This window comes from Varroa jacobsoni, unplaced genomic scaffold (genome assembly GCF_002532875.2).
Source record: "Varroa jacobsoni isolate VJ856 unplaced genomic scaffold, vjacob_1.0 scaffold_918, whole genome shotgun sequence".
Lineage (NCBI taxonomy): Eukaryota > Metazoa > Arthropoda > Arachnida > Mesostigmata > Varroidae > Varroa > Varroa jacobsoni.
Window position 1 is genome coordinate 20,576 of NW_019213820.1, and position 18,309 is coordinate 38,884.

Here is an 18,309-nt window from a genome sequence, read left to right on the forward strand (position 1 = left end):
TAATAAAAATAACCTGGAAGATGCACCTCTCTTTTGTTGGTCATTAGATCTCAATAACGATAGCCTAAAGGCATCTTCGAAAAAAGACAATCGGGAAACAAGTCGTCAATTGGCCGAGAAAATGAACTGCAGACTGCAGTTCGTGACCTATCATCAGTCATCTTTACTCGTTCGAATTTACCCAAAAATTATAATGTTACATAAACTGAGTGAAAGGTACTGAGAAATTTCTTCTCATCATCTCTCAACATTTAGCCCTTCATTAAACAGGAATAACGTACACATGTAGAGAAAGCTGTTACGAATGATAAGAAGTGGTGTCTCTACATCAGTATAAATAGAAATAGTAATGAATAATGGCTTGGGGAAATACGCTTGGTTTCGCATCATGATTTGAGTTGGAACTAAAAGGGTCTTATCTACTGGGAGATGTTTAGTAAAAACAAGACGGTAAACAAGGATCTGCACAATTCAATTTAATTGAATATGCTAAGCTATCCAACCAAACAACCCAATAGGCAAAGTCATCTTCCTGCCTTACAATCCAATTAAAAAGAAGCCGCCCTGCAAATACTTGAATAAGCCCTTTTGCAATCATCATATCCTCGGTCTCTTACGCCATCGAACCACTTTTTTTTATCACTATGCATGAAGCTGGTAGTCATACATTCAATAATGAAGGAGAGTACCAAAAACTGATTGTACTCCTTCGGCACCAGACTTCAATGAAACGAAGCAAATAACTTGATTGAAAAATGGGAGGAAAGTGGTAAATAGGGAGGACGGATACATAATAAATTAGATTACTATTATAGTTCAGATAAAACGCAGCATTTTCAATTTTTTTGTGGAAAACGACCATTACTTTTCGACCGACCTAGTAGTTTGTCGTTTACTGAAAAGCAAGTGTTGTGTACCGAAACCTATAAGAGGAAGTAAATTTGCGACATCGACTTTTTGCAGATGTCAGAATTTTGCAGAAGCAGCCCAGAGTGTTTCGTATATGATCAGTACTAGCAAAGATATATAGGCTAGACTAACAATTATTCTCTGGAGAAAATAGTACCAGTACAACGACAAGGCGTTGGTTCATTAACTGAGAGCTCGACGGCTGATTCTCCTTGAACTTTACTCTAGTACGGTAAATTGTATTTCAGTGATTTCCTTAATTTGCCGATAGTTTTGTCGTTTGTATATACTGATGCCGGGTAGATACATAATTTACAGTGGCAATGCAAAATATTCTTAACAGCCTAATTATTTGTTTGCTTGACCATTGCAAACCATATACCAAAAAAATTCTACTACACTTAATTTGTATCATCAAAAAAAAACATAGCAGACATATTAAAGCTTGCTTAAAGCGAAAGCGAACAAAAAGGTAGTATACTAGGCTTCTAAATTTCATAATGGCTACATTTCTAACGAGAGGAGAATTAGTAAAACTTATTTTTTTTTAGAATATAATGAATGTGCATACAATAGTCCAAATTTTGTTGGAAGTATACCCAAAGGTATTGACTGCAATTGTCGTTTTAAACAATCATCGCGCAACTAAAGGCTTAAAGAATTTCGAAAAAAGAGGAAGTAAGAACGAAGAAACACATCATAGAACCTGCTCTAAAGTTATCCGTTAGCAATGATCCTATGTTCATATGGAAGTCTCTAACACGGAAGATATTGCACAGAGAAGAAGAGAATTGAAGGGAAACTCCTATTGAAGAGAAACTGCTTATAGTTTCATCCTTGTTTTTAAAGCCTTCGTAACGCATTTGGTTAGAGTTGTATAATTTGTCTCGTACAATAAGGTACTAGCATCGTCATGAAATCGAATGACCTTTAACCACACACAAATCATGTAGGTTGTTAATATACACATTAAACAGTGTTAACCCTAGCACCGATTCTTGGAGCACGCCCCAACCAATTTCTATGACTAAACTCACCTTGTCTTTAATCGTAACCTTTTTCACCTATTAAGTATGCTTTAATCATTTCACAGGCATTAAATTAAACTTGTTAACAAATTTTTGTTTATTCATGCTATCAAAAGGTTCTTCCAATCTAGGAAACTTACGAATGTAAGAGCCAATTATTCCTCTCAACTTCCTATTTTGTGGCCCTCAGCATCGTATCCTTTGATTCAGAATCACACTATTTTTTTCACATGGAGTTTACTAAGTGCGTATTTACACTACAGATTTTGTTTAAAACTTGACATATCTAGTTTTTAGGGTTTCTGTTATCATTTTTATAAATATATAGAGGTAAGTATGCAAAGCTTCATCTTTACTTTGAGGAACATCGTAACTACCGTTCTCCGTTAAGTTGCTGATTTCATTAATTTTTTAAAATTATTTTTTGTGTATGTATTAGCAACAACCTGCGCGCACTGGAATTACCTGGCCTTACCTCTGCAGAAATGAAACGACATGGTCACCGTATGGTTGCCTAACCATATTCCAGAATTAAAATTTGAACTAGTGGTGGCAGCACGTTCATGATTATCATGGCAACGCCCTCAAAAAGATGAGCATTAGCAATTCAGACGACTCTGCTACGTAGTACAACCAGTTAACAACTAAAAACTGTTTCAAGAAGTACTATTTTCTATTTTTTTTCCATAAAATGTTTGGTTATTGAATTGAATCAATTTGGCTTCATTCTTCCCTTACATAATTTTTAAAGATTTCTTATAGAAAAGTACTTCATTTACACTTCATTTTATTCAGCAGGTATACTGTATAGGCTCCTAGCATATCTAAAAATCAACGTAGTGCGTGGCAAGGTGGCAGCTTGAGAACAGAACCCAGTCTCGACTTAAAATTTTCGGCGTTTAATGCACTTCCGATTATATAATTGACGCTTTCAGTACTTAAATAATCCGACAGACAAGTTATTAACTAGATAAATATGGTTGACTCAATATGAGTGACCTATATTTTAAGGATAAGTTATGGGGCTAAGTCACCTATGAATTTTTTCAGATTCTGTTTTAATACTGTAGAGGAAAGACGAAAAGTCCCCTTCCCGGCAGAGCATAGATTATTTTAGCTGGTATACTCTGTTCGGACTGAGTTCCTCGCTCTATGTTTCGAGTTTACATCCAGTATTGCCGTTAGGCATTCCATTAGACGTTCGAACTCCAACACGAAACGAAGTGTGTCTGTGCTTTGAACACAGACCACAATGTACCCCTAAGATTAGCAGACGAATATGTCACCCACTAAGCTATCGCAACGATGAACTGAGAATGCTGCTTTTTCTATTTTTTAGTGAGCTCTGATTTCGCATATATGGTGACCTTAAATATCCAAAGCCTTTCTTAAATCCCCTCCAGACGCAATTATTGTTGCAAACATTTAGGAAAAAAATAGTTGCTCTACCTTTGAATATCCGGTTTATCTTTAGTTACGGCTATTTCTTGTCACCCGGATCCGTTAGGCCTCATGTTAAAGCTAATTGTCATATGGTGCTACATACCTCAGCAGGCGCCTAATTAACATCTCGAAAAACGTATGAATTCTCTAAATGAAAATGTTAAACCCCTTAGTTTCCTTTAAGTGTTTGCACTGGACGTTCGCGCCAATTTGTTAGCGCTTTGAAGTAAGTTCAATCTCATTTTTTGCAAAAACATAAATTGGGTTTCTTTTTCTTTAATGATGAGCTAATAATGGTTTTCTTTAAGCTCAGTAGAGTTATGTGAGCCTTCGCGAATACGAACGATACACCTATTGTATCATCGTCTCGTATGTCACACAAATAAAATACGCAATCATACACCAGTTAAAGCCAATTAAATATTACGGAAGTGTCGAAAATTTTGGTTTATTCGTTGAGTACCAAATCAATTCACTTATTATCTTCTCCGGAAATACTTTCATTTTATCTGAACTTTTGTCTTGTTTAATGCCGAACATTTAAACTTGTTTATACTGATATATTATAGTTGCGTGAAGAATGGGAGTATTTTATTTCATTTACCACTAAAACCTAGTTGACACTTGATCAAAGGTAGATTACAGAAGTTGGATAACCTATTTACCAAAATATGTTAATATTCTCCATGCGGCACGATGCTGCTGTATCTGCATATCGAATACGTAAAATCCTCACTTCTTTCTTTAGTATATTCTGGAAATTTTCACAGTGTCTCCTTCCAGATTATATTTTAGTTTATACCAATGGGTTGGCGGACTAATCCAAGGACCGAGGCATTGGCCTAATATGTTTGTACGGACACTGCGAAGTTTTTTGATATACCGAGAACCCAAAAGAATTTTATGGATACTCGCTAAAACAGTTCATCTTAAATGGCAGAAAAAAAAATTAAATATTGGCAACCAATTTTACTGAGTTTTTCCAAATATATTTTTCTCAATATATCGTTATGTTATCTAATATATCCATAATAAGTTATCTAATAAATCTTTATTTTATTTTTTCTGGCTTCAGCGTCCGCGCATATTCTGCACTTAATTCGTCGGCACTTTATTATAAAAAATATTACATAACTGCCTGAATGAGTGCCCAGTATACCATTTCTCTACGCATTCTCGATTTTGCCGAAATACCATTCCGTTCGCTGTATATTTCTATTTCTTTTTTCATAGCCTTCAATTGAGACTAATTTTCTTTGTAGCACATAAAAAGCCATCCCATGATCTTTTAATTGCACTAATGACAAATTAAAAGAACACAGCATAGATCATCTTTTCTTGATTATCTGTGCTATCTTTTATTAATAATAATTCAGTGTTATATAAAGATGTTATTTTTGTTTGTTGCCGCCATAATTGACAGGTGTTGCTTCGTTTGACGTATCGATGTTTGAATATACCTACACACAACTAAGGTGCTAGATGATCATCCTAGCTTTTCGATCGATGAGCATTTTAGCCTTGTTTTAGCTATTATCATAGTGCCTGCAATAACAATCCGTTTCCGGTATATGTAACGTAGATAATAAGCCCCAATAAACCATTTTGTTTTTCATCATTTACATCCAAATTGGCAGCCGATAAAAAGTTGCCGTTTGTATTTGTGACCCGAAGTTTCATTTTCACTAATTCGGAACAGGCAATTTTAACTTAATTAACTTCTTCATATTAATGAATCGACTTTTCGTCAAGAGTTAATATACAAGCTTTCTAGCTTCAAAAACAGAACCTCCAACTGAGACAGCGGATAGCAATTCTACTACTTTGGTTTCCAAGCAAAGGTTAATTATGTCTACCAAAATATAAGAACATTTTGAGTAAGCATCTAAAAGACTGCGTCACAGAGTTATTTTAGCATTTGAGCGACGGTTTGTTTAGGCGCAGTTTACTAGACTCTTTTTCACGACTTTTTAGTCTTCAACACATAAGCAGGCAGTGTTCATACTTGAATAATTGAATGTCATTTTATTATTTATACATTTCTTGACTTGTTGATCACATTGCAACCATTTGGCATGAGCGTTATTTTTCTAATGCATGATCTTTTCCTCTAAAAAAAAATTACTTTTAAGTATTTATAACTTCAGTGGGTATTTTAGGAGAATATGCAACTATAATTGAGTTTTCGTGAAACGCCAAGAAACAAACGCTCCTGTTTAAATTTTTAATTTTTTAACACCACCTGATTCGCTTGCTGTTGATCACTGATGCTAACATTATTATTCATTTGTTAATGAAGTAAATTATTATCACTGCCGGCTATGATTATGTTGCAGCTTATTGATACGCCTAATAAATGAGGTGGTAAATTTAAGAAACCTTACTTAGAAGTTTAAAAATTTGGTAAGTATTTCTGGCTTGCTTTTAAAACAGACGGGAATTTTAATTCTCCCGATAAACCCACTAATATATTTTGTCCAGAAGATCAAATTATTTTTCATGCAATGATTGTCTAATTAGATATAAAATCCAGATAAGAAATACCATAACAAGTAGAAGGTATTAAGCATGTTTCAGATTATTTAATTTTTCTGTACAAAAACATGTCAAATAGCTGGAACGTTTTCTAAACTCTCTACCCTTTTAAATTTAAAAATTATTATATATGATTATTACTGTTTGATTGCTAATGCTGTTCTTTTCCTGATTCTGGTTTTTCTGATTCCGAAAACTTTCGAACATAACGAACGACTCGAATGTTTTGTTTGCCTTACATAAGTTTAACTTTCAGAAAGAGTTTTTGATAGAGACAGCGTTTGGCCGGTCACTAATAAAGTTAGGCGAAAGGTTGTGGGATGGAAATGTGGTAGCAGGATTATACATCGACGTACCGAAGGATTACGTATCGACGTATTATAAGGAAATATATCAAATACTGTATCTTATTCAGATCTTTCAGATTCTAACTCAGATTTTGGTTGAAATTTGTTCTGGCAAAGCTGCTAAATATTGCTTCAAACGATTCAAACGACTTCTTCCAACACGAACCAAACTGCGGCTATGCCCGGTTGCGAAATTAGAGCATCTTGTGTGTTTCTAAGTTTGATAAGCACATACATAGCCAGTGCACCCTACACATGGACAGTTCAGTATAGTACACCGGTAATGACCATCTGAATATAGGTTGTTCTAGAGCTCCCACGTGACATTGGTGCAGTAATTCAAATTAATAAATATAGAATCTTCTGTAATGTCCCGTTGCAAACCACTCGCCATTAGCTGTAATATTAGAACTCTGCTTGCACTCCATTTTACATAAATACTTACGGTTCTTATCATTTGTAATGTTGTATAGTCTGGACGTTCGCTTGTAGCTTTCAAAATTATCGCATCATATAATGTAAACAATGAGATTATTGAGAACTATGCCTAAAATTACCTGGCATGCCTCTAATTTGCAAGTGACTTTAATGGTGACGCAATTCCTTCTTATTAGATCATATCATACAGTGGTGTAGGATGTTGGCTATAATTGCATCCGACATCAGGCGCTACTGAATGCTGCCCTCAGGGTTGTCACTCCCTCTCGTCAGCGGCATCACTATTGCGGACTCATCATAAAGCTTTTGACATATTCCAGTGATATAAGCCAGGTCTGTGTTTATTTGTCTACCAATCTTAATACTGTAGTTATTCAGGTCTTAACCAACATGGAATGTTCCCTCACCTTCCATCATATTTCGACCAAAGAAGTTTCCATTCTCATCAATTATTAACCTGAAGCTGAACAGATAACATTTCCAAATTGCTTATGGATCACCGCTGTAAGCAAAACTGTGTGCTTAGTTTCTGAATTCTTAAGATTTATTTTCTGCTCATTAAGCCGACTATGTTTGACGGAGTAAATCAGGAACACGCTACTTATCTCCTGACTGTGTGTACGCCAGAGACAAAGGGCGTACAGAGTATCGCAACTTTTTGTATGCAATTAAGGGTATCATCTCCGGAGTTTCACTAATCTTGTGGTTGAACTAGGATAATGTTTTACACAATTCAACAGGCTGACGTAAACTTGAAGGCATCGGTGTATTTTGCCCAGCACCTCGGTTACTGTGATTAAACTTCTGGATATTAGCGTAGGTTTGTACAAAATATCTTTTAATGCAGTTTATTGTTCAAATGACCAGCGTGGGAAAGTTGCAAGCGAATCCTCCATTACAAACCGTTTCCTTGTAACGCTTAAATAACCGTTATAAATTTCATCAAGCTCTCTAAATTCTAATTAAACTCACTGACGGTGACATACTCTTCGTACTGCCTCTGTGAATTTCTTTACCTCCAGCAAATCAGTTTCATCCCAAGTTGCATGTTCTAAATTGAGAACGCTAGAGTCTAGAAATGCTTTTGGCCTCGCGCTTAGAGTATTGGTTTCAACAAGAATGTCAAGAAGTTTATTGCAGTAATATAGATCACTGGAAAAAGGAAAACTGAATAATTTAGATATCTTCAACTAAGATGTTATTACGTAACAACATCGAAAGCAAAATTCGTTTTCGTCGGTTCCGCCACAAACTAAATCAATCAATTCTAGAAGTAAAGCATGAAGAACATAACCTTTTTGAATGTGTCCGAATGACGCCAGTTCGGAAACAGTATATTAACAGGAAAGTATATAAACAGTTTCTAGAATTCTTCATCTGAATTTAAACAGGACCAAGAAAATAGAACTCAGCTTATGCACCGAAGATATGTATATGGGCCATGTAGAAAAGATAATAGACTTTAATGCTTACATAAGTTTTACGGCGACATACGTTTCATGTAAGTATGAAAGCTGTTAGCTGCGCCTTATTTCGAACTGTACCGAATGTAGCGGCAAATGTAATTATAAAATTCCTTTTGATTGTTATTGTTATTATATCTATTTCCAGTGGGTAATCATTTGCTATCTTGAAACCTCAAGAATTGTGTCGGCTTGTCACTAAGACGGATACACATTAAAAGCATACCAAAGGAGAGGTTAATTACCATAAAAATAAACGACAAACCAAAGTCTATTTAACAACGGAGTTACCCTTAAACTAGCTTAATAGTGTTATCCATGATATGTTTATATGTTTTTACATTATTGATATATTAACTCTTCCATGTGAGATTCTAAGTTTGAAATAGATGTACTTGTTTTATGCAACCATACGAAAGCCATAATTACTTCAGGCTTGCAGGTTACTTGTGTTTGACCGTCAAGATGAGAGCTGTTAATTTCTCGGGAACGGGCGTTCTCACATGAAGAGCACCAGGTCTGCCGTTATTCAGGGTCCTACTTGTAAAAGATGTGTGCGTCTCAGAGACACTTGTTGTCTGTTTTTAAGATGGGTATGTAGACGAATTAGCGCACTATGTTGAAGCTAGTGTGCTCCTCTTATTCTCACTGATAATAGCAATTTCTTTTCTTTGATTTCTAGATTTCGATGCGTTTTAACGCAAAAAAAGATCTGCTGATGATTGCAGAATTCCGCAAAACGTCTCCTACTTTACATCAGAGTTGGCCCTCGGGGGAATGCTGTGATAATCCAGTCGGCGCTATACATAAAATCTGTAGGCCAACCACAACCTTTGATTTACCTGAGTAGATAGGACGGACATTGCAGCAACGAACTCAGTGTTCGTGGAAACTTGAAGGTTAATAGATTACCTGCTGTTAAAATTTGAAAACAGATCGGACGTGATCAAAACATATCACTGCCAATCTAGCGAATAAAACTACAGTGTATAACTGTAAAAGTAGTGTCATTAAGAGGGCTGCTCTTCGCTCGGAAACAACCAGTGGACGATTCAATTTAATGTGAGTGTAAAGGCAGCAATAACTTGAATAGGAGTATATACTTATAACACGTTTTAGCGCCTAAATCGATCATTACCATATACCGCTTATTAGTGGTCGTTTTATAAGACGTAGATTTCTATTCAGTTATAAATTCGTTTTTAGTAGTTTGCTCATATTCTGTACACTTATCTCTACCGTCGGAGTTAACATACATTTTTAAACCGTGTCACATGTTAGGTCGGTCACACCTCCACTGCTTGTCATTCTAACTGGTTTTAAAGAAAGAGATGAGATGTAGGCGATGGCGCACAAGAATTGTTCTACATAAAAACTACACGCAAAGCCTAGCATGCTCATGAAAAAGATAGTATGATCCGACCGATAGTTAGAGTTTGGTTTCAAAACAAAATATTCTCTATTATAGTAGAAATATTATTCTAATGTTTGCCTAGAGTCTATCATTTTCAGTAGTCCACCCTAGAGTAGAAGCAAACAATGCTACTCCACCCAATGAATGAACCGATTATTTGCATTAATATCACTTGATAATCCTAAATAATTTCTAGCGAGTACACTGGTTGAGTTACATGGCGGGATATATGCCAGCAGAAAATTTTACTGCATACATTTGGTCGCTCCGTCTTACCAGAGGTGGTCGATCCTCCACGCGTGCGAGATCCCAGCCTTGGAGGGTTGTCGTCCTTAACCAGATAGACGTTACCAACTTCAATGATTTTTGGTTTTCCCTTGTGATCCATGTTTGCTAAGCACAGTTACAAAAGGTGCTCTCGTTACTAGTAGGCATATAGGAAACTGAAATAGTCTATTTTCTGCAACAGTACCGAACGTAGTTGACTTAATACCGCTTGCAACATGCAAGTCAAGGGATATAAGCGATGCTAGCGCGAGACCTATTGGGCTGCCATGTAGGGGCTGAAAAGATGAGAACAGTAGAAAAAAATAAACATCGATAGTAATAGAGCTGAATGCTCAATTGTTGACTACGGCGGCGAGCCTGCAAACAACCGTGGACAATTCTTGATAACTAACAAGGCTACGCCTAGAAGCCCTGAGAAGTACTAGTTTGACCGTGCCGACCAGCCTTGCTACTAATCCATTTTGCCATGGGACTCAAGCACAGTTGAGCGATTAATTTATCCTACGCTAGCGCACCATTGGATCTCGAATCGAATTGGACAGTGGTTTAATGTTGCTAGCCGCCCGAACAAATATTTGAGTCTTGTCTAGGGAACGTAAATTCAGCCGGGTTGTATTTAGAAAATGGGCCATGAAATCATGTAAGCATCTGGCGTAAATACCGCTGGTACGAGTTACCGACGAATTGCGCGAATACCGTTGTAGGTCATGAGCGTGATGTAGTATTTGGCCGTGCCCACCAAATTGAGTATAAAATGCTTTACAGAAATCGATGCCGTTTGAGACGAATATAAGTAATAGTGCGACTCGATCTACCGAGAGTGATAGCTGGACTTCGTCAACAGACTACGGGTTAGTGAAGTGTCGCTCAAACTTGGCCACTTAGGAAGGTCAGAACGGATTGAACAGCATACACGACAAAATGCGCGGTGACGATGTTGGATGAGAAGCTTAGCGAGACATGGCTTCCCTAATAAAGCTATGGGCTTTACCTTGTCATAGCTGAATTGAGGACCTCTTGTCAATCCCATTTTGGCTTGCAAGAGTCGGTCTTCGTCATTAAAAAGTACATAAGATGCTATTTACTACGTGGTCGCTTATCGCATCAGGCCTCTCTTATTATTCGAAGCCTTTTTGCTGTGTCTACTCGATTGAATTCTTCTCTGCGGTTTTATGAACTTCGGGGTCAGAAGACAAAGGATGGCGAAAAATAATAAGACCTTGTTTGAGATGTAAAACGCCACTTTGTAGCCGCATGCACCGTTGAAATCGTTAGAGAAAGTACTTATACTGGCTCAAGAGGAGCCAGGATCAGGTAATGTTCCGTAGCGAACAATGGGAAACTCTTTTAGCTAGCAAGTCTAAGTATCTTGTACAATCCGTCGTCCAGCCAGTCTAGATCAGGCGACCTTTACTAATTTGCCCTTAGCTTTGCTACTGACACCCTATTTGTGGTAAAGTAACTAATTTTCTAGATACGTGGCACGTGATACCATTCAGGCGACGAAATGCGCTGAATCTTCGCCACTCGATTATAAATAAAGTTTTTCCATCGCGTGGGTCGCTTAACAGTGCACTAATAGAAAACCGTGTAGCAGTCTGCATAATATAGTGTTCGGTCAGTTTTTACCATTAGGCGTTTAACGATGAACGCCCGGAATCTGACTGAGATAGGGGCGGCCGTTCCAAATGCAGAAGCGCAGGTCCTTTGCGTAGTGCAAGACGGGATTTTGCCATTACCTCTGAACGTGCAATATTATCCATTTGAGGGTGGGCTTTTACAGTATGAACAGTGCCTGGAGCATCGTCAAATATGCGAAGACTGTAGATGTGCACCAGCTTGTTTACTAAATCGTACTGTCCCGGAAGAGACAGCTCACACAAATCGTTCAGTCGCCTACATCTTAAAGGTATCCGATGCCGCTCCGGCGATTGTGTCGTTCCATCGTAAGCAGCAGCTTCACAAATCGTAGATAAATTATATGCAAGCAAATGCAGGACGGCTTGTTTGACCAATGCGAATTGAAATGAGAAGCAGTCGTTTGTTGGATCCTACAGCATTTAACAGTAAAAATGGTGTTGTTAAGATGGTCGCGAGAACCAATGGAAGAATCGAATTACTATCAATCTACATTTCTATCTTACTATCAATCTACTTATAAATGTACACTTGCAACACCCTTTGTTGTCTAAAGCGATCATTGTCACATGGTGCTCTTTGATGGTTGCTCTATGCTTGGTAGGCTGCTATTAAGTTTATGGAATTCTGAATTTTTTATTAACGGTCATCTCGTACTAGATATGCATGTAACTCGGTATATGTTGTAAGAGCTAACGTACACTGCCAGACCATGCTACATGGTAAGTCAACCATACCATTACTACTCGTCGCTTTGACTGATGTCGAGCAAATGGGTGCCACCTGGTGAAGGGGATGACACACAAGAATTGTTTTTTTACCAAATTTATAGCTACACAGCTTCGCATGTTCACTGGAAAGAAATATGACTTGATTGACCGCCAAACGACTTCGTCTCTTGCAAGATATTGTGCATGATCGTAAAGTATTATATCCGTTTCAGATGAAATATGACCAGCAGCTATCAATGCTAATTATCAAGTCTGCTTTTTAGAGCCAAGTTTGTTCCTGTAGTTAGCTAAAAGTCAAAGCTACTAAACTCTTCGCCTTAAATAAAGGCACGGAATATGATAGTAGATTGATATAGAAAAATGTTGATGCAAGGACATTGAGCAGGGAGCCTCTTCATCAAGTTATATAAGTTATGAATTATCTAGATGTTTGAAGACGTTTGTAACTAAAATAAAGCTTGGATTAATTCTTTAATTCTTAGAATTGGCCTTTTTCGTAGTGCGAGTAATCTAATTGCTGCCAAAAATTGCGCATGAGGAGTTTCCATTATATTGAACCTCTTATGATTTTAATTGTAGTCTGACGCTTAAGTCAGATGAATTTCACATATAACCTGCAAAGTTCTCATCAAGAAAAAAACTTGTTTAACACATCATGTTGTTAACGAATAGCATATTTTCTTGAGGTAACCTATGAAAAGATAGCATAAGAGTTTATAGTATACAATATGGCTAGTTCCTGTTCATATGTGATCGTATCAAACTAATGGACTACTGGCCCAAGTAAAAAATTCCGATATTAAGCGATACCTTGGATACTTCTTTTACGTAAGTCCGTGCACAAAGAAGGCCAACCAGCGGTATATACTATATAAAAATTAATTTTCCTAAAGAAATAATATTTAATATGTTGGCTATGGTAATGCAAATGGTGAGTAGACAGCTCATGAGAAGCCTCCAAAAAGCTCTCCTTGATATAAAATAATAAGAAAAGAAGCCAGTCTTATTAAGTATCATTGTTTTTAGTTATTTAATGCAATATGTTGTAAATATTAAAGGCAAATAATTTTAAATGACACCATTTATTACATGAAATTTGGTCGCCATGAGTGACACACCCTATTAAACTGGTATGTGAGAAGTAATATTTTATTCATTCATTAATTGGAAACTATCCAAGGGAAGTTGCCTAAAAACTCGTTTTATAAAATTAATACTCAGTGTGAGTAAAGGAAACACGAAAAGCATGGAAGAGCGCGAAAAGCGGAGTTAAAAACTTAAAGGATCTTGAATTCAAATACATTTTGTAATTGTGATGTGGCAAAAACTACGCCAAGCCGAGGCACTAAGAGTTCTTTTACTTAGTCGGAGCAATGTTACCTTGTCTAATTTCGCTAATGGCAAAGAGGGATAAAGTGAAGAGCTTAATCTGCACTATGCTACAACAACAGTGAAAGCTGCCACATGTGGAATATCATTTGAAACATGTCGAAGTGCATGTGCACTGTGGAGGACATCAGTAATCAGTTGGTGATTTTAAGGAAACAAGATGAAATTTGTCGGCCAAGCCATTTTAGAGTGACCAGTCCACATTCGACTCGACATTCGTTTACGGACCTGTTGAAGCTAAAAACGAAGAAGTGCTAGTCAGCATTAATTAGAATTTGCTGTTGACTTGTTGTTGAATATCTTGTTTGAGACTGTTTCAATTGTTACCGTTCGATGTGGCCGGCATCGCTAGGTCGCAGACAGGGCATTTGAGCTGTGAAATAACAGCCTTGTAACATCTTTTTGTCCTGCTTCATTGAAGTAAAAATGTCGATTGTACGTAATTGTTAAACAAGCGTCCAAAGTTCTTTCTCCCTGTAAGACTTACTCAGTAGAAGAATTTATAAGAGACATTCTGTAGTATGCAGCTAAGATGTAAATTAAATAAATATTCGGAAAAAGGTATGAATATTTTTAGCAGTTACTACTAATCGTAGTTATGTTACCATCAACACTGAAATTTTATAAATAAACCAAACGTCTCTATTGTATTATTGTGGTGTTTGCGGCGCCTATGTTTTTGGATTGAAAAAAGGCAAGTAGCTGTAAAGTGGTTGCCTAGCAGTAAATACTCCGACTCTGCTCGGTCACGACTTGTGCCAGAACATGATCTTTTTAATGCCATGTTTGACATCGGTACTGGTGTAATGCTTTAACCTAATAAAGCAGGCACGGAAAACGGACCAGTTGCAGGTGTGTTGGATCAAAGCGTGCACGGCGATTGGCGACATAACTTCCGCTGCTTGAAGTAACGTAAGAAACATGAGTACACAAGATGATAGAAATACATTTTGTGGTCTTAGTGGATAAACTACGCGCTTCCCTATCAAATCAGACACTTCTCAATTACTCTGGTTGCGTTAATGAATCGTCAATAGAGATTGTGTCAGTTGTCGTGAATCACCCTTTGCGAAGACGCCATATAGGCTTCTGCAGAACACCGTGCACTTCAAGGCCGCTTTTAGTTTACAATTACGCACATTTGAGATGTCAGAAAATCATCGTGTCAAATAGTATGCTATGCAACTCTTGTTACAAGATTGCAACCTAATGTTCAGACTGAGGATTGATTTTGTATGTGCATACGTGAGGACTGTTAAGAAAAGTAGAGTACAATGGCACTTTGTCGAGTGAAATGTGCTAGGATACACCAAAGTATCCTTTTATCACAGATACTGGTTTCAGGCTGGTTGGTCTGAAGGTATCCATTTTAACTAAGCTACAAACACTCATGCTCAATATACTGTCAGTATGCAAATTATGCGCCTTAGTGTTATAATTTATTAAATAGCAAAATCGAATATTATTGATTTGTAGATTCGTCGCATCGCCGTTGGCTCTTTTGGTAGACACGGTTTGTTGCGGATCTATTACTGTAAGCAACCATCATACAAATAGCTGTCTGCCTTACAAAAGTCATCACAGAACTTGTCGGTCATCCGTTCGTCTTGCTGCATGTTAAAGTCGACCAAAATAATTCGTGGTGTGCAAAAGTCGTACAAAAAATCGAATATATCACAAGCGCACTTGATCCCTACCAAAATACTTCAGTACTCTCTTCTGCATTAGTACATAACGCTGACTCTTCATCAGGGCTATACTGCTGCTGAAATAACCCACAATATCTTTATAACTTGATAAATCAGTTATAGATAGTATTCTCAATTAACAAATTCTCGCCTTATACAACCCTGTTCCTTTTTTTTACACTATATTTTGACGTTGGTAAAAACGTGCCCTGTTCAAATTTGATTTTTTTAAGATGCGCGTGTCGCGTTTTGTATGTGTTTAGTTATATATTTTTTTACCAAAAGAACACTCGCTTTTATTATAATATATAGTAGAAAGTAAATATATGGAATCATGGTGGAGGCAAAATATTATCTCCAAAGTAGGAGCAGAGAGCAGTTATTTCCTATGTATTCGTGCCTGACAAATTCTCATAGAATTTGTCATAGAATAGAACTTTCTTGATTATACAAAAGTAACAGTTCAACGCATTGCAATTTGCTATGCGATTACTAAGGAATCAGAAGATGGTTTTATATATCATAACGGAAATTCTACTTCAGCACCGAGATTAAACGACCGCATAACGAATTGAAGTGGAACAGAAATGCATTTTTGATAAACCTGATATCTCAATAATTTCAAATGGCGATGCTACAATTGTTCGTATTGCTGAAAATATATTGGGAAAACATCAAGCAAAGTCTTTTGAAGCCAGTAACGCCAAAAGGCTCGTTCGCTATTACCTGCATGTGAGCCTTCTCAAGAATGAAGCACAAGGTCTATATTAGTGCCTGTATTAAAGCACTTCGGATTCAGGTATGTAAAAGTCTCGAACAGCTGGTGGACATGGTGTAACGGGATCACATGGTAACAGATGATGGTTGCGGAAGAAAGGATACACCAGAGGGACATATAGAACAGTGGCTGATATAATGCGTCGGCCTCACGGCACAGCGAAAAGTACGATACAACAAACCACCAGCTCTAAAATTTCGTTTGAATAAATGCTTCGAATCTTACGCCCAGTAGTGTTATTAGGCATTGTTTCAGAATGCTGACTCCAAACGAGGAACGAAGTGCCCGTCCTCGGTCTCGAACTTCTTAAATAAGATTACGAAATAATGCATTACGCAAATCAGACTTCACTGCTAAGGTATTTATTTGGTATTGCCAGACCCTTATCTACTAAACGCTGGACGCTGCATGGCTGAGCCTTGGTTGAGAGTTGATTCAAATATTAATTCAAATCAAACCTTGCACGGAGAAGTAGTATTTTTTTTATTCATGATTGCTATTCTTTTTAGTGTTTCTTTTTCAATCAGTAGCTTTCTGGCCAGCTGTTGTCTTCGGTGCCTTATTCAGCCATTTTGCAGGTGTAATGAGCAAAGCCGCAGAGACCAACGCCTATTGCTTCTGTGAGCTTTTGTTCCGCGGCTCGGTCTTGTTTCGAATCTAAACAACCTCAAGTATTCCTAAGTGCAGTAGGAAAATGCATTACCACTGCACCATCACAAAAATTAGCATCAATATCTTCGTGTACCTTTCATTCGTTACTTGTGCAATGCTGCTGGTGCACATACTTTAAACTGTCTGCTGCGCGATTCAAGTACTATTGTTCCTGCTTCGTTGACATATTAGTCTTAGGAACAGCACCCTATACAATATATACTAGTAAAGATGAATTATATATTAAAAAAATAATTTCTTTATCAGCTTGTTTGAACAAAACATCAGCAACTTTCACCTTTAATCATTATTTTTGCACTTTTAGCTTGAAATTTGAAAAATAATATTAAAGTAGCAACCACATTTTGGTTACAATTGCAAGAAAACTACCTTTGTTTTATCTTTCCTTGTATTAAACACGTTTATATTAAAATATTATATAACAGTAACAAGCGATAACGCAAGAAATAATAAAGTCGATCGCTGATAACTACGAACTACTTGTTTTCGCTACAGTTTAGCGAACCAAAAATCTTGAATAATGACGACATTCTGATATATAATAGATGTGCTCCCCTTTACTGTTTGCATGGTAAAACCAAGGCTTTACGATTTTTTTAAAAACTGTGTACATGTGATTTTAATTACCATATTTCAATCTCATTTTTACAGAGAAAGTTGGCGATAGGATACGCTGCGCGAAATATTGCTTTCTTCACCGCCTGGAAGCAACTGAGATAACAGGGACTTAAAACTAAAGAACATATGGACTAAAATACTTGCTTGATTATTTTTTCGTCGGTTTAGGCCTAAGATCGAAGACAACACAATTGAGCAATAACTTCGACCTCATACTCTTCTTATATTATCTCATATTAAAGCCTATCGATGGGGTCGAGCGTTGTCGTAAAGTAACCACATCGCATCGATTGCCACACTGTACGTTTATGAGGCTTTTCAGAAATTCGATATTTAGTAACACCGACAGCTTTCTTTTTAGGCAGCATGTCTAATAACAAAAGCTCCTAATAGCAGCATTAGTCGTCTCCCTTTAACAAGAATAAATGCTTTTGGTGTTCGTGGCGAGTGCGATCATCAAGATCGTTCGAATCCATTCCTCCCTGCCATCAAAATCTTTTTCTTTCTCGCTTTCCATTGTTTCGCCTGATCCTTCTTTGGTGGGTGGCAGTGACTAATTCACGTTTCCTTTATGGTGACGATGTGCTACACGTTTTTTGTGTTAAAAATCACAAGGTGCTGCCACCTCTTCTGTGATTTCCAAGCTTGCAACATGCGTTCTCAAAGCTTAATAAAGATCTAAAATATTAGTAATGAACTGTTGTTTTGTCAAAGGCCTCCTTGCCCAGTGTCCTTTTTAATTTTTGGTAAATTCCATTGGCGTTCTCACTTCTGAGAAATAGAGACTTAATCATGGGTGCCGGTTTTTAGCATCAAAAGGTATCTCACCTTGGAACTAATTTTTTTCTGACGGCATTCCATGAAATGTTCACCCACTAAATACACACACACATACATTAATACTATAAGCTAGTTTATTTAAAATAGCCA

The 18,309-nt window shown here is 37.1% G+C and overlaps 1 long non-coding RNA gene across 1 annotated transcript; it reads left to right on the plus strand.

Moving 5' to 3' along the window:
• The first annotated feature begins 6,732 nt into the window (after positions 1–6,732).
• LOC111264959 (uncharacterized) lies at positions 6,733–18,022 on the plus strand. The gene is made up of 4 exons (XR_002683171.2): positions 6,733–7,033; positions 8,598–8,756; positions 8,846–9,225; positions 17,413–18,022. It is a non-coding gene; the product is annotated as an uncharacterized LOC111264959 (long non-coding RNA).
• The last annotated feature ends 287 nt before the right edge of the window (positions 18,023–18,309 follow it).